Source organism: Geotrypetes seraphini, chromosome 5, assembly GCF_902459505.1.
Source record: "Geotrypetes seraphini chromosome 5, aGeoSer1.1, whole genome shotgun sequence".
In the NCBI taxonomy this organism is placed as follows: domain Eukaryota; kingdom Metazoa; phylum Chordata; class Amphibia; order Gymnophiona; family Dermophiidae; genus Geotrypetes; species Geotrypetes seraphini.
Window position 1 is genome coordinate 205,340,049 of NC_047088.1, and position 17,684 is coordinate 205,357,732.

The window sequence follows — 17,684 nt, forward strand, 5'->3', positions numbered from 1 at the left end:
TGTTTTGATCTGTTTTGAATGAACACCTTTGTGAATGAATTCAGTCTGCTGGGAATAGACCTTGATTGAAAATCTGTACATTGGATTGAACTGAGTTAAATTATACCTTGGAGTTGTAACATTATTGGAGTTTTTTTTTATCCCAGGACAAGCAGTCATGATATTCTCACATGTGGGTGACATCATCTACGGAGCCCCGATGCGGACAGCTTTTTCAAGCAAACTTGATTGAAGATTTTAAGTTTGCTCTGCTGCTCCACGCATGCGTGCCTTCCTGCTCCACTAGAGGGCGCATCTCCCCCTCGTGGTCTCCAGTTCAAATTTTTCCGCTGAGCCTAGAAGTCGTGTATTTTTAGGCTCTGCCACAACTGCCTTCTAGCACCGCGATTTTTTTCTTGTTTTATTGATTTAGTCGCTGTGCGCATTTTTTACTTCTCTGTTCCTGCTTCATTTTGACCGACCCGGAAGCTTCCGGGTCGCCGCGCCCGCGTGGCTACTTGGGCCGCGGCCAGTTTCGTTTTCTATGTCCCGGCCTTTGACCGGCTTTAAAAAGTGCACCCGGTGCGAGCGGCTTCTTTCCCTCACAGACCCGCATCGCCGGTGCATCCTCTGCCTGGGGGCCGCCCATCCAACCGACTCCTGCCCCCAGTGCGCTACTTTTCAGATCCGGGCCCTCCGTCGAAGAAAAGCCCGCTTGGCGGACCTTTTCACTGCCGACCAACCCACTACCTCGGCCTCGAGGTCGGCCCCGGTCTCGGCCCCGAATACCTCGGCACCACCTCGAGACTCGACCCCGAAAACCTCGGGAAAGCAAAAAGCCTCGGCTCCGGGTAAGTCTCCTCTTCCTTCTTCAGGTTCCGCACCAGCGAAGAAGCCAGCCTCGGGGACACCGGCGACGCATGGTGGAAGCCCCATGCTTTCAGCCCCGGCGAAGCCTTCCAAGCCTTCGGGCCGTGCCTCCACCACACGGGAATACTCTGATACGAGGTCGCCCCCGGTGGAGTGCACCGAGGCATCGGACATGCCCTCGATGCTGTCCGTGCCCGTTTTCCAGGACCTGCTCCGGGCGATGATCTCGTCGGAGCTGTCCGCCGCGCTGGCCCATCTACAACCGGCCCCGACCTCGAGTGCGCTGGACCAGCCTGAGCCTCGCGTCGAGCCCCCTCGGGGAAAAGTGCGCCAGGTTTGCCGCATTTCATCCTCCTCAGATTCCTCGCCGAGGCGCCCGAGACGCTCTCCCTCCACGGACCGCCGCGGGGCAAAGCGTCGCGCTAAAACGACCGAAACCTCAAACCGTCTTACCTCTAAGAAGGCCCGGAGTTCGCCCACACTACGAGGCCGTTCACCGACGCCCCGTACAGGACCGCTGAAAGTGACTGAGTTATCACTCTCCAACCCTCACATCCTCCTAACTCCCCCTCGGACCGGGGCTCCGATCCGAGGTCCCAGGCTTTCGCCGAGGGAGTCCGGGTCGAGGTCACCGATTCGACATTGATCGGTACCCCGTACCCCGGCATCGTCTCCGAGGGGCTCCTCGAGACGACGTAGGTCCTCGACCCCGGAACACTGCCACAGTGTTTCCCCGGTCTCGGAACGCTGGTCGGAGCATGAACCTCGATACTCGAGGGAAGCCTCCCCGTCCTTCTCCGCCCGACGGAGGTCTCGTTCACCGTCCCCATACGGGGCCCTGGGAACGTCCCGCCCCTCCTTCACTCGCTTTGTCCAGGACATGGGCCACGCTCTGGACTTAGACCTCCAGTCCGACTCAAGATACTCTAAAGAGTACCTTGCGGAGCTGGATTTGCCGTCACCGCCCAGAGAGTCCCTTCGCTTACCACCCAATCCGGTACTCCAACAGGCTTTCTTCAGGAATCTGGAGACCCCCTATATGGTAACAGCTGTCCCCTCCAAAATGGAGTCCAAGTACCGTACAGTACCATACCTTGGGTTTGAGCAACCACAGCTCTCCCACCAGTCGCTGTTGGTAGAATCTTCCCTGAAAAAGGCTCACCCCTCCCGGGTCTCAGCAGAGTAGGTCCCCCCAGGTCGAGAGGGTCGGACCCTTGACAAGTTCGGCAGAAAACTGTACCAGAACTCTATGATGGCCTCTAGGGTACAAAGTTACACTTTCACCTTCACGTCCTACTTGAAACATCTCATTGGACTGTTGGGAGCCTTTGCAACCGACCTGCCGGCCTCACGCCAAGGAGCTTTCAATCTGCTCCTGGAGGTTTTCTCCAACCTATGCCTCCATTTATTTCACGCGGCCTATGATGGCTTCGAACTTTCATCCAGAGTGGCAGCCTTCGCTATCGCCATACGCCGCCTAGCCTGGTTACGCCTCGTCGACATGGACCCCATCTTACAGGACCGGTTGGCTAACCTCCCCTGCGTGGGCAAAGAACTTTTTGATGACACTATCGAGGCAGCTACGAAACGCCTGTCAGAACACGAACGCTCATTTGCCTCCCTCGTTCGGCAAAAGCCGAAACCGCCAGCGTCCAGGCCGTTCAGGGCCCCTCCACGCCGCTACCCTCGAATCTACCCCTGCCTTCTCACGGCCTCCACCCCGACGCCCGCAAGCTCACCATCGGGCTCCGCCCAAGTCCCAGCCGCCTACGACCGCCAAACCATCCCCGTCCTTTTGATGGGATAAACGGATGGGGGCTGGCCCCCTCCGCCACAGCCCCAGGCCTCCTTCCCATCGGGGGACGCCTCAGAGCCTTCTACCCGCGCTGGGAACAAGTCATGTCGGACGCATGGGTCCTTGGCGTGATCTCATCAGGATACTCTCTCAACTTTCGGGAAAACCCTCCAGACAATCTTCCAAGGGTGTGCCCTCCCAACCGAACTCAGTTACCCCTCCTTCTCTCAGAAGCTCGAGAACTGCTTCGCCTATGGGCAGTGGAGGTGGTTCCCCCCAACCAACGGGGGAAAGGGTTCTACTCCCGTTACTTCCTGGTACCGAAGAAGACGGGAGACCTGTGCCCAATTCTAGATTTGAGGCGACTCAACAAATTTCTGGTGCGGGAAAAGTTCTGGATGCTTTCCCTATCGATTCTCTACCCTCTCATCGACGAGGGCGATTGGCTCTGCTCCCTCGATCTGAAGGAAGCCTACACACATGTTCCAGTGCACCCCGCTCACCGCAAGTTCCTGCGCTTTCAGGTGGGGGACCTACACCTACAATACCAAGTCCTCCCCTTTGGCCTGGCGTCATCACCCCGAGTCTTCACGAAGTGCCTCGTGGTGGTCGCAGCTGCCTTACGTTCTCAGGGCCTCCAGGTATTCCCCTACCTGGACGACTGGCTGATCAAAGCCCCATCCAGGGAGGGGGTTATCTCAGCGACCCGACAGACTATTATTTACCTTCAAGGTCTGGGGTTCGAGGTAAACTTCCTAAAATCCCAACTGCGCCCCTCTCAGTCCTTACAGTTCATCGGGGCCGTGCTGGATACGGTTCGCCTCCGCTCCTTCCTTCCCCCTCCATGTCAAGAGGCGTTAGTAAGTCTGAGTCGAAGGATTTCGCTGCTGACCTCCGTATCAGCTCGGCAGATGATGACTTTTCTGGGCCACATGGCCTCTACTGTCCACGTCATACCCTTCGCCCGCCTCCACCTGAGGACTCCTCAATGGACCCTGGCCTCCCAATGGCGTCAGGACCAGGACCCAATCGACCGTCCCGTGACAGTGACTCCTTCCTTGCAACGATTGCTCCTCTGGTGGGCCGACTCTTCAAATCTGTCCAAAGGTTTACTTTTTCTCGCCCCTCCACACAGCAAGGTACTCACCACAGATTCGTCGGAGTACGCTTGGGGAGCTCACCTGGATGGCCTACGCACTCAGGGGATGTGGTCAACAGAGGACCGCCGCTGCCACATCATCGTGCTGGAGCTTCGGGCCATCTATCTCGCCGCTGTGGCTTTTCAACATCTGCTCCACGACCGGGTGGTTCTCGTCTGAACCGACAACCAGGTAGCAATGTACTACGTAAACAAGCAAGGGGGGACGGGGTCCCGGGCCCTCTGCCAGGAAGCCCTGCGTCTCTGGAAGTGGGCAATCTCCAACAACATCTTCCTTCGAGCAGTGTACATACAAGGAGAGCGGAACTGTCTGGCAGACAGACTCAGCCGCCTCCTCCAGCCACACGAGTGGTCGCTGCACGCCCAAACCTTACGACAGGTGTTCGAGAAGTGGGGGACTCCTCAGATAGATCTGTTCGCCTCCCCCCTCAACCACAAACTCCCTCAATTCTGCTCCCGGATGTACTCCCCGGACCGCCTCGAGGCTAACGCCTACCTCCTAGATTGGGAGGGAAGGTTTCTATACGCGTTTCCACCTTTTCCTCTGATTCTGCGGACGCCGGTCCATCTCAAACCAGTACGAGCCACTATGATCTTGATTGCTCCTCGGTGGCCACGCCAGCCTTGGTTTTCCCTTCTACTTCAACTCAGTACCAGAGATCCACTGCCTCTATCTCTGTTTCCCTCTCTGCTATCGCAGAGCCAGGGCTTGCTGTTGCATCCAAATCTTCAGTCTCTTCATCTGAATGCTTGGTTTCTCTCCCCCTGACTTCTCTCCCTGTGTCGCAATCAGTCAAGGAAATACTGGAAGCCTCGAGGAAGGCCTCGACTAGAACCTGCTATTCCCAAAAGTGGACCAGATTCTCGTCCTGGTGCTCCTCACACGACCAGGACCCGGTGTCGGTCCCGGTTCCCTTGATCCTGGAGTATTTGCTCCATCTTTCTCACTCCGGCCTGACCCGGGTCAAAGGAATGTCGTGATTTTAGCACCTATTGACCTGAGTACATGCAGACTTTCAATTCACATATTTCATTTGAATGAAGAGGGACCCAGCACAGAAAATCTGGAAGAAGAGAATGAAAATCTTGTAGCAGCCAATCACTGGTTGCTCCCATCTGTTGAATTCCATGGTCTTTGGGAAAGTCTAGTATATGACAGTGAAGTAAAATCACATTTGCTTGACTATGTCACAACAACCTTGCTGTTTTCTGACAAAAATGTGGACAGCAACCTGATAGCCTGGAATAGAGTTGTTTTACTTCATGCTATTTGTCCAAGGCTTTTCTTTTGATATTTTTCCCTTTTATCAAAATGGACCCCTGATGAAGGTTGTCCGAAACACGGACCGTGTTGGGTCCCTTGCCTGGTAAAAGGTTTTTAATCAAAGATTTACTTATCACAATAAAGTCTGCCTGCATCGTGTACAAAGTCTGTAGTTTTGGTTTGTTTGCTCTGGATTGTTTTTTACTGCAGACAGTTGGACCTTTGGTCTTTTCCTTTGGCCTGGTTAGAAGGAGCCACACAGCTCTTCCTGAGGGACTGTCAAGCAGGTGCCATGAGAAGATGGCGACGTGAGATCTGTGTGAGAAGCTTTGAAACTTGCACCCTAGAAATAGAAAAGACAGTTCAGGAATCAATTCTATAGTGCTACCAGACACACTCGGCACTTTAGTGCTACCAGACAGACACAGTGCTGCACAGAGGCACAAAGAAGAAGAAAACCTCTAAACTTCCATAGACTCACTCTTCAGGGACACCGAGAGAGACAAGAAGATACCCGTATGAAACACAGGGTACTCTTATGCTGCTGACATCACTGTGCAGCAATTTGCCTTCTGCCGACCCATAACAGCAAAAAATTGAGATTGGACGGCTGAGCACAGGGTAGAATCTCTTTCTTAAGCACTGTGAGGCATAACAGTACAGTCGCAATTAAAGTAGTTAAGTCTTTTCAAGCAGAAAGAGTGGGGAAACGCACACACAAGGTATATCACCGCAACAGTGGCAAAAGCTGTTGAATAACTCCTGACATGTAAAACGCCGAAAACAGGGAAGCCGCAGGATAGTGACCTAAGTCAGCTGCAAAATAAACTCCGTGAAAGCTGCAGTGCTCCCGCTAGCACTGGAGACACAAGCGTGTGCCTGTTTAATAATAATAATAACAGTGTTTTTAATATACCGCAGGATCGTGAAGTTCAATGCGGTTTACAAAGATTAAAAGATGGTACAAATTGAATGAACTTAACAGAGGAGAAAGATAGTGATTAACAGTTCAGGGAACCGTTATTGAAGTGGGAAGTGATGTGGGAGACAGGGTAAGAGGATGTATGGGGGGAAAGAAATGCCAGTGGATAAAATGAAGTGGATGTTCTGAGAGTAATGAAGGGGGGGGGGGGGTGTTTTTTTGTTTTGTTTTTTTTTTTGTTTTTTTTTTTACTGCTTTATGGCTGATTGTAGAGTCCAAGGAAGAGGTAGCAGATTTATGAACTGTGACATAAATAGCAAGAACTATGAACACTGCTGGATTGCTGAAATAATATGGTAGAAAATATAAAGCTTAGTGGTGCAGTATTACTGTAATTGTAGGGACAATCTGTAACTTTAATATTTTTGCATCTCTGTGTAAGACCTTTGCTGTTTTGAAGTTTAAATTGCTATTTGGTGGTTCTACTGTATTTCTAAACATTTAACAAGCATAATTTTACAAAATTTAAAGCCTTGTTTAAATAATTCTTAATTTTATGGCTTATTCAAAGTCCCCTGATAAGGCATTGGTGGTACAGGAAGATGCTGGCGTCTATAAGGAGAGGCATAACTAGTTGAAAAAAGTGTTTCCTTTTAAAGAGGTGGTTGAGATCTTGCCTAGAATGTTACAGTAGTTCTAAAGACCATGTGTGTATGAAATGATAGGTTAGAGGCAGTTCAGAAATGGACAACCAAGGGGTGGTCAGCACCCAGAGAGACATGATAGGAGAATGGAGAAAAGGAAATTGAGCTTGGAGACAGGTGGGGAGGGGTGCGCATGATATTTGATATCTGAAACGCAATAAGGGTATGTAAGAGACCAAACCTTTTAAAAGAAGGGAAGTTTCTAGAACTACTGTAGATGTATTTGGAAGCTCTGAAGTGGTAGTGGGGGTCACCCTTCAAAGGAAGTAGGTAAAGATTAAAACAGTAGTTGAATCTTCTACATTTATGCCATATTTTTTCATAGTGATAACAATTTTTAAAATAAGCATCTTGAGTAACTTCCATTTTTTTATAGTGGTTATTTTAGCCCTAAACAGTACTGGTATAATTGAATGTGGAGTATTACAACCATTATTAGTATGATAGATTTTCGAGTATGGCTGGAACAGGTATGAGACAGTTGAATTTGGTATAGGGAGCTGATATTTGGTTGCATTTGGTAAGTTTATATATGTGCATCTTGCACAAGTGGATGAAGCGCCTGAACTGGCTAACTAGATAGGATGTTATCTTTATTTAAATTACTGTTTGCATTACTACTCTTAAAGATTTATTTTAAAGGTATGCAGGTAGACAAATTAGCAAGGTAAAAAATTTTAAGCAAAAGATGTTCTTTGTTCTCTTTGGCCATTCACATGGGTGCAATAACTCATGTTCACCCCCACACATAAAAACATTTATTTCATGCACTGACTATGCAGATCCAGTTCCTGTGTAGATAGGCATCTCAAAAGATCTATTACTACAGCTATTCAGCTTTATTGTGGGAGGAAATACCACTTGTTTCTCAGGGTCTGGTTGGCAAACCTCTCTAAAACATGCTGTACTTTTTTCATTCTTATGTGCCATCAGAGGGAGAAGTGATAGACTTTTGTTCTCTAAACATCACAGGCTGGGTCATGAGATAGCAGGTGTTTGCAAAGAAAAGGCATTGTTTTGGGGTTGTTTTTTTTCTTGAGTATGTTAACTGCTTTGCAGCCCTTCAAGACTGCAAGCTTTGACACCCATTCTAGATGGCACAAATTAAAGCATTACATGTTTTCTTCAGCTAATGCATGCTTTCTTTATTTTGACTTTTTTACAGATTCTAAATAAGAGAACAGGATATGGGGAGGTATGTTTGTATGCCCTTCCAGTTTTAATGCCTCCTTTGGCAGGAAATGGTTTCCTGTAGTCAATTAAAGGAGTGGTTACTAATGTGTATGAAGGAAATACTTAAGAACATAAGAACATAAGCAATGCCTCTGCCGGGTCAGACCCGAGGTCCATCGCGCCCAGCAGTCCGCTCACGCGGCGGCCCAACAGGTCCAGGACCTGTGCAGTAATCCTCTATCTATACCCCTCTATCCCCTTTTCCAACAGGAAATTGTCCAATCCTTTCTTAAACCCCAGTACCGTACTCTGCCTTATTACGTCCTCTGGAAGCGCATTCCAGTGCAATAGATGTGCCATTCTGGACAAGTGGGTTATCTCCCCATGGCCACGAGCCATATAGAGAAGGAGTCTACTATAGATCTTTTTCTGTGATCTTCCTCCTACTTCACTGGGAGCTCTACTGCCACCTGAAGTTTTTCACTTCTGCATGCAAACTGGGAGGAGTTTGTTCTGCTCTTATCTTTCTTTATTTTATTCAATGTTTTTTGACTTTTTTTATTCAGTGTTTTCAGTGCTTGGTGCTTTCAACTTCAGTATAGCTCTGCCTACGTAGAGAAGAAACAGATTCTTCTTGTACAATCCCACTTTATTCCAGGACCAGTGGGCTATTTCCCTCCACCTGCCAGGGTCTGTAGGAAGACTCAAAACTTCAGAGGCTTTTTCCCCCCCCCTCCCTTGCGAGCATGCTCAGAGAGGGAGGTATGCAAGTCTTTTCTTCCTACAAAGTCAGGCTGTAGGAGCTCATATTTTCTGTTTTATTTAGTACCCTGGGATGTATACAGTCCATGTGATTTATCCCTTTTTAACTTGTCGATTTTGGCTTAGTAAATCTTCCAGATTCACTGAGAACCACTGTAATTTTTTTGGGAAAGGTTTGCAAGTCTAATCTTTGGCGATCTAGGTTTTGTCACTATAAAATACCATCTGCAGCCACAGTGGATCTTGTTTAACATGCTTAATACCTTGTACAGCAGTTTTGTGAGGCCAAACTGTTGGTTCTGTGTTTGCCATGCCAAATTGTTTCCACATGTATTGGTGAAGACATATTATTGGAGCAGTTCAAGAACTGTGGTTCCAAACTTTCATCCTTATTTTGAGCTCACTAGCACCCTCCTTTTTGCTTTGCTTTTACTTGTTTTTAAGGTTTTGTATATTGTAATGAACCAAAAGGCTTAAGTTTTTAATTACTTTTCACCTCTGTACCAGTCAACATGTGAGCTGCTAATATGATTAGCATTAGCAGCTGGCCTAATTATTTTTCCCTCTGTTCGTCAAAAACTAACAACTTTTTTTTTTTTTTTTCCAGTTGCATTTTTTTTTTCCAGGAGGGAAAGGACAGGTGGAATTTTCTTTCTTATTTGCTTGTAGCCAAATGCAGAACAGGGACTAGCATGTAGCAAGTTACTAATTGTGGCCACCATGTAGAGAATTTCCAAGTACCTAACTTAATTTTATTGTAACCCGTTCTGAGCTTCTAGGGAGGACGGGCTATAAAAATGAACAAATAAATGTTAGAATACGTATCCTATAATGTTTTGGTTAAATAACACTATTTAAGCAAGGTAGATTTCTTAAGCAGGGTGAATTTGATTTAAATCACTAGTCAGATTTGATTTTAAATCGTGGCTTTCTAGAGATTCATTCTTGCTGATATAATCTTTATTTACAACCAAATGAAGGTTTTGTTTTGTTTGTTTTTTTAAGAAAAATAGCTAAATTTTATCTAAAAAGTTTATATAAAAAAATTACTGATTTGGTAATAATATTAAAAATACATAGTTCACCTCGCAATAATTTCATAATTTATTTCCAGTTTAATGGGTTAATCATTTTTGGACAGTTTTTGTGCTTTAATGAAAGGGGAGAGAAATAATAAAGGTGGATAAAAATAGATTAAATAAAAAAAAATTTAAATGTGTATTGAGGAAAATTCTATCTAAAAGAATTTTTCTTTTTTTCTTTATCAATTTACACAAAATTATCAAGCATACTATCTTGTACAGTAAGATTGTAATTAGGAACATAAAAGAGAGAAATTTTATAGAGAAGGAGAAATATAGACACATTCCCCTTACAATATTAAGCAATCAATAGTCCATTATTATATCTGTAATCCAAGACTTTCAAAGAGAGACATTAATAATTAAGAAAAATCAATTAAAGAGAAAATCAAAAGTGACTGTCACAGGGAGTATTTCTAATCATGAGTCTCAGTTGTTGTTCCAGTTATTCCACCTTTCTCAAGACGTTTCAAAGCTACAAAATTTGTTAGGTGTGTCAGATCAAAGAAAACATATTTATCTGAACCATAATGAACAATACATTTACATGGGAATCTAAGAAAAAACTTCCCCCCACTGAAATTACACCAGGTTTTAATAACAAGAACTGCCTTCTTTGTTTTTGAGTCTCTTTGGTGACATCTGGAAAGATCTGTACTTTCTGTCCCAGAAACTCTTTAGTTCTATTTTTAAATAACATCTTCATAATCCAGCTCTTATCTGGTACCAAAGCAACAGTCGCCAACAATGTTGCTGGTGTACAAGTCTTTTGTAGAAGTTTCCAATAAAGTGGAAATATCTAATTGTGGTTCCTGTTATCCTTGATTAACCAATTGCTGCTCCAAATTTCTAACAGGCAAATAGTATGCTTGTGAAAATGGTAGAATTAGTTCCTCGGAGACTGAAAAAATTTCTAGGAAATATTTCTTTAACATTTCCCTAAGGCAGGGGTAGGCAATTCCGGTCCTCAAGAGCCGGAGACAGGTCAGGTTTTCAGGATATCCACAATGAATATGTATGAGATGGATTTGCATGCACTGCCTCCTTGAGATGCAAATCTCTCATGCATATTTATTGTGGATATCCTGAAAACCTGACCTGGCTCCGGTTCTCAAGGACCGGAATTGCCTACCCCTGTCCTAGGGGACATAGAGAAAACCCTGGGGAAATTTAGAAACCTCAAATTATTGGCTTGGTGGCCATTTTCAGTCATTTCCAATTTTCACCTAATATTAACAGTCTTTAATTCCAACTTCTTGTACCTGTTTGACCTGTTATTTCAACTTCATTTTTCCCCAGCTTAGCTTTAATCGAGGCCATTTCCGTTTGTATTACATTCAGTTCTTGTGTTTGTTTGTGTATTTTCTTTTCCACCTCTCTAATTTGTGGATTTAAAGTGTTTCCCAATTTAATAACTAAGTCCCAGAGAGACTCCATAGTGATTTCAGTGGGTTTTTCAACCACAGAAGAACTAGTCTCTCCTCCCAAAGTTGTAGTTTGTTGGTCCCGTTGTTCCTCCCTCTTCTTCGATGTTCCAACCGTAGTATCACTCTCAAGACTCAGTCTTTTGGGATTTCTGTCTCAAGGCTCTCAGTTGAACAAGCCTCCCGGGTTACAGACACTGTCTTGTTGGACACGCCTGATTCCCGTGGTGAGCTGGTACGCTGTGGTTGGGGGGAGTGTCTCTTGCTTCAGGGTTTAGCGTGACGTCTAGCCCAGGGAACCCTTTTGCGGCGTCACTCTGCATCGCTGGGTCCAACGGGCGATTCCCTGATGTCGTTGACTCCCTTTGAAGATGATTTAAGAGCTGCTGGACAGTGATTGTAGGGAGATTTTCAGGGTGCCGTGAGGCTCCTGCTACACTTCTCCCCCTTCTTTTAGGCATGAGGATAATTTCAGTCAAGCTGAAAAGCACAAAAAGGTAAAATATCCAATTTTACTGAGTGCTCGAGAGAAGCTTCCAATGTTCAGCCACTTGCAGCCATCTTGGATCCGATTGTCTAGAATTTTCTATTTAAGATACATTATAGTCCAAGTTATTCATCATAAAATGAAGATTTCTTAATTATGTAGCACGAGACTGTATATTCATATGATGTATACATTTTTTTGGTAAACAAATTATATTAATCAGTTCATAATGTAACGAGCAATTTTTCTATCTGGAAGATTATCACAGATGCTTGGTTTTGCATTTCTCAAAGCTTGTGAATTTTTGCTTGCAACATGCTGCTTCACAGCAAAAGTTATAAAATATACAGAAAAACCTTAGCTTTATTGTTCCTTTGCAAATCAATGTACACAGAATCAACCCCTTACCTCTTGAAGTGCTAAGTTTGTTGTTTGTTATTTTTGTTTGTTTTGTTTTAAATATATCTATACAAGTAGCTAAGTGTGAGGAGGGAAGTGCAAGCAGTAAAAATGAGTGAAACCTTTTGAGCAGAATATTCCACAAGTCTTGGGATCTTGCTTTGTATAGCGTGAGTTTTATTATATTATTCTCTTTGGAGTGAGTCCTTTTTTTTCATCCTACAAAATCCATGGAGTTACCGTATTTTCGCGGATATAACGCGCGCGTTATACGTGATTTTACGTACCGCGCATACCCCTCGCGCGTTATATGCCTGAGCGCGGTATACAAAAGTTTTTAAACATAGTTCCCACCCCGCCCGACGCCCGATTCACCCCCCCAGCAGGACCGCTCGCACCCCCACCCCGAACGACCGCTCGCACGCGCTCCCACCCGCATCCACGATCGGAGCAAGAGGGAGCCCAAGCCCTCTTGCCCGGCCGACTCCCCGACGTCCGATACATCCCCCCCCCCGGCAGGACCACTCGCACCCTCACCCCGAAGGACCGCCGACTCCCCAACAATATCGGGCCAGGAGGGAGCCCAAACCCTCCTGGCCACGGCGACCCCCTAACCCCACCCCGCACTACATTACGGGCAGGAGGGATCCCAGGCCCTCCTGCCCTCAACGCAAACCCCCTCCCCCCAACGACCGCACCCCCCCAAGAACCTCCGCCCGTCCCCCAGCCGACCCGCGACCCCCCTGGCCGACCCCCACGACACCCCCACCCGCCTTCCCCGTACTTTGTGTAGTTGGGCCAGAAGGGAGCCCAAACCCTCCTGGCCACGGCGACCCCCTAACCCCACCCCGCACTACATTACGGGCAGGAGGGATCCCAGGCCCTCCTGCCCTCGACGCAAACCCCCCTCCCTCCAACGACCGCCCCCCCCAAGAACCTCCGACCGAACCGCGACCCCCCTGGCCGACCCCCCCACCCCCCTTCCCCGTACCTTTGGAAGTTGGCCGGACAGACGGGAGCCAAACCCGCCTGTCCGGCAGGCAGCCAACGAAGGAATGAGGCCGGATTGGCCCATCCGTCCTAAAGCTCCGCCTACTGGTGGGGCCTAAGGCGCGTGGGCCAATCAGAATAGGCCCTGGAGCCTTAGGTCCCACCTGGGGGCGCGGCCTGAGGCACATGGGCCAAACCCGACCATGTGTCTCAGGCCGCGCCCCCAGGTGGGACCTAAGGCTCCAGGGCCTATTCTGATTGGCCCACGCGCCTTAGGCCCCACCAGTAGGCGGAGCTTTAGGACGGATGGGCCAATCCGGCCTCATTCCTTCGTTGGCTGCCTGCCGGACAGGCGGGTTTGGCTCCCGTCTGTCCGGCCAACTTCCAAAGGTACGGGGAAGGGGGGTGGGGGGGTCGGCCAGGGGGGTCGCGGGTCGGTCGGAGGTTCTTGGGGGGGGGGGCGGTCGTTGGAGGGAGGGGGGTTTGCGTCGAGGGCAGGAGGGCCTGGGATCCCTCCTGCCCGTAATGTAGTGCGGGGTGGGGTTAGGGGGTCGCCGTGGCCAGGAGGGTTTGGGCTCCCTTCTGGCCCAACTACACAAAGTACGGGGCAGGCGGGTGGGGGTGTCGTGGGGGTCGGCCAGGGGGGTCGCGGGTCGGCTGGGGGACGGGCGGAGGTTCTTGGGGGGGGGGCGGTCGTTGGGGGGAGGGGGTTTGCGTCGAGGGCAGGAGGGCCTGGGATCCCTCCTGCCCGTAATGTAGTGCGGGGTGGGGTTAGGGGGTCGCCGTGGCCAGGGGGATTTGGGCTCCCTCCTGGCCCAATATTGTCGGGGAGTCGGCGGTCCTTCGGGGTGGGGGTGCTAGTGGTCCTGCCGAGGGGGGAGAAGAATCGGACGTCGAGGGGGGGCATCAGGCTTTCAGGATGGGGACAGGACTTCAAGGGGGGACAGGCAGATCTTCAAGGGGGACAGGCAGACCTTCAAGGGGGACAGGACTTCAAGGGGGGACAGGCAGACCTTCAAGGGGGGACAGGCAGACCTTCAAGGGGGGACAGGACTTCAAGGGGGACAGGCACGGAGAGGCGGGGCAGTGCACCGAAAGTCAGGGCGGGTGAACGGTGAGTCGGGGCAACCAGAGGAGAGTCGGGGCAGTGCACCGAAAGTCAGGGTGAGTCGGGGCAACCAGAGGAGAGTCGGGGCAGTGCACCGAAAGTCAGGGTGAGTCGGGGCAACCAGATGAGAGTCGGGGAGGGCGAAAGGAGAGTCGGGGAGAGCGAAAGGAGAGTCGGGGTGGCCAGAGGAGAGTCGGGCAGCATGCGCGTTATATGCCTGAGCGCGGTATAGAAAAGTTTTTGTACATATCATCGTGATTTCTGCGCGCTATACCCCTGTGCGCGTTTTACAATGGTGCGCGTTATATCCGCGAAAATACGGTAAATGTATATTCCTTTATAATGTGAACTGTTACCATATATACTCCTAATATAAACCGACCCAAATATAAACCGAGGTAACTTTTTTTTTAATTTTTTTTTTAAAATCCCAGGACTAGCAGCTAGCATATTCTTTATATGTGGGTGACGTCATCTACGAAGCCCTGTAGCGGACAGCCTCGCAAGCAAACTTGCTTGAAGATCTTGAAAGTTTGCGAGTGCTGCACCATGCATGCGCGAGTGCCTTCCCACCCGAGTCAGGGCGCGCGTCTCCTCAACGTGGCCTCAGTTCTTAGTTTTCCGCGGAGCCAGAAAGCCCTGTCTCTCAGCTGCGTGTAATCTAAGTGCCTTCTTGCATCACGGCTTGCTTTGTTGTTTTTCTTCAAGTTAGTCTCTGTGCAGCGCATCTTAAAAAAAAAAAAATATATATATAGTTCCGTTTGTTCAGCCCGGGATCCCGTGTTTCGACCAGGCCGCCTGACCTCGTTTGGCCACGGCTGGCCTTTTTCCCTATATCCCGGCCTGTCATCGGGTTTAAGAAGTGCATGCAGTGTGTTGGGTGATTTCTATTACCGACCCTCATCATTGGTGCATTCAGTGCCTGGGCTCCGACCACCGGACTGAGTCTTGCCCGCGCTGTGCCACTCTCCAACCGTGAGCCCTTTGTAGGCGGCATGCCCGGATCCTCGAGCTCTTTGGTGCTATGGAGCAGCCGGAGGACAAGACCTCAACTTCCGCCTCGGCCCTAGTAGCACCTTGAGCCTTGACCTCTATCAAGTCGCCCCCGGCCTCGAAGGCCCCATCAACCGTGCCTGTTAAGGCCCTGTCCTCAGGTAAGTCTCCTCTTCCTCTTTCAGGTTCCCTACTGAAGAAGCCTTCCACGGAGTCTCTGGCAACCCAGGCAGTGAGTGCAATCCTGCCAGCCTCTACGAGACCTCCCTCCAAGCATGCCTCCAAACATAGGGAATACTCTTCCTCGAGGTCACCCTCATTGGAGCGCACTGCTGCATCTTCCCGACCAGATCCATTGGTCTCGGTGCCCATGTTTGAGGACATGCTGAAGGCCATTCTGACCACGCAGATTTTGTCCATCTTGGCCCAGCTTACCCCTGCCTCGACCCTGCTCCCTGCGAGCCAGCCTGAGCACCATACCGAGGCCCCTCGGGACATACTGGCTGTCCTCGAGTGACTTTTCTCCTCCTCCTTACAGGCCTGAGTCGCCAGCCGTTAAGCTTCGATTGAGGCACCATTCTAAGCTTGCCTTGTCCTCAAGGCACCTGCCTTCCAAGCAGCCGAAGGATTCCCCTCCTCGGAGAGGACTGTCTCCAGTGCCTCTGTCTCGAGGTCAGTCGGCCTTCCTGCAGCCTGGGCATGGGACTTGACCTCAGCAGTCTACCATGCCTCCTGGGTCTCCGAGTTGAGGCAAGTCGAGGTCACGGACCCCCTTCTTGGGCCGTTCCGGAGGATTCCTTCCTCCCCAGGTTCTCCGAGGCTTGCCCTGCGGTTTTCCGTCCCTCAGACTCCAGGGTCTTCTCCTTCGAGGCAGCTCAAGCGTAGGCACTCTTTGACTCCTCCACTGTCTCATAGCTGGGCCTCCTCGGTGTCCCTGTTACTGGACACGGATATTACTGCTCAATATTCTAGGGAGGCTTCCCCTTCCTTCTCAGCTGCTCCGAGGTCCAGATCCTTGTCACCTCCAGAGGGGCCTTCCTTTACCATGTTCGTCTTTGACATGGGTAAGGCTCTTCAGCTGGATCTCCAGTCTGAATCCAGGTATACCCCATAATATTTGGCTGAGATGGAGCTTCCTCATCCGCCCAGGGAATCTCTGTCTCTCCCGCTGAATCCTGTCTTAAAACATTCTTTCTTCAAGAATCTGGAGACCCCTTATGCCATTCCTGCTATCCCTTCCAAGATGGAATCTCACTATCGGATAATCCCTTGCAAGGCGTTTGAGAAAGCGCAGCTGTCCCATCAGTCCTTGGTTGTGGAATCTTCTTTAAAAAAATCTAACCCATTCAAGGTCTACGCTGCTGTCTCCCCGGGCAGGGAGGGACGTATCATGGACAAGTTTGGCCATCGTCTTTACCAGAATTCGATGATGGCTAATAGGGTCCTCAACTATAACTTCAACTTTACATCCTACTTCAAACACTGCATTAAGACCATGCCGTCTTTCCATTCTGATTTGGCTGCTCACCGCCTGCCGGAGTTCCGTCAGCTTCAGTAGACTCTTTTTCTCAGATTCATCTATTTATGCTCCAAGTCACATATGATGTCTTTGAGTTGTCCTCTAGGGTTATGGCCTTTGTGGTGGCTAAGCGCCGATTGGCCTGGCTGCGCATAGTGGATATGGACCCCAACTTGCTTGATGGTCTGGCAAATCTTCCTTGCTTGGGGAACGAGCTGTTTGACTCCATCGAGGCGGCTACTAAACGCCTCTCGGAGCACGAGCAGTCCTTTGCCTCCCTGGTGCGGCCTAAAGTGAAGGCTCCTCCTGCTAAGCTGTACAAGCTACCTCCACGGCGCTATCCACAGAAGTGTAAACCGGCGTTTTCCTGCCTGCCGCCCAGACGTCGGCAGCAGCAGAGGGGCCCCATAAACCTCAGACCCCTGCTGCGGCTAAACCAGCGCCGTCTTTTTGACAATCCCATTCAGAGCATACCGCCCCCTTACGTCCAGCAGCTTTCTCTCCTGCCCATAGGAGGTCGTCTCCATCACTTTTCTCATCAGTGGGAGCTGATTACATCAGACCTCTGTATTTTCACCATCATTCGGGAGGGGGTATTCCCTTCAATTCCTGCAAGTACCTACGGACCTTCCTCCAAGAGAGTTTCCTTCCAGCAGATCACAACTTCCCCTTCTTCTTCAGGAGGCTCAAGCTCTGCTTCGTCTCTGAGCTGTTGAGGAGGTTCCTTTGAGCCAACCGGGCACAGGGTTTTATTCCTGTTATTTTCTGGTTCCCAACAAGACCGGGGACTTGCGCCCTATTCTGGATTTAAGAGCACTCAACAAATTTCTTGTCAAAGAAAAGTTTTGCATGCTCTCTCTTCCCACATTATACCCCCTGATGGACAAGGGGGATTGGTTATGCTCACTGGATCTCAGAGGCTTACACTTGCATCCCGATTCATCTAGCCTCTCGCAGATTTCTGAGATTTCGGGTGGGGAATCTCCATCTATAGTACCGAGTTCTCCCTTTTGGACTCGCCTCATCCCCTAGGGTCTTCATGAAGTGCCTCGTG

The 17,684-nt window shown here is 49.4% G+C and overlaps 1 protein-coding gene across 6 annotated transcripts in view; it reads left to right on the top strand.

Moving 5' to 3' along the window:
- The window catches only part of STK39 (serine/threonine kinase 39), a 238,268-nt gene that overhangs the window by 7,099 nt on the left and 213,485 nt on the right, over nucleotides 1-17,684 (top strand). Inside the window, exon 1 of one of the 6 annotated variants that reach the window (XM_033946334.1) lies at nucleotides 7,858-7,888. The exons of the other annotated variants lie outside the window; for them this stretch is intronic. The gene's annotated coding sequence lies outside the window, so the exon portion shown is untranslated. Of the gene's footprint in view, nucleotides 1-7,857; nucleotides 7,889-17,684 lie in introns of those variants that run through there. 6 annotated transcript variants of the gene reach the window in all.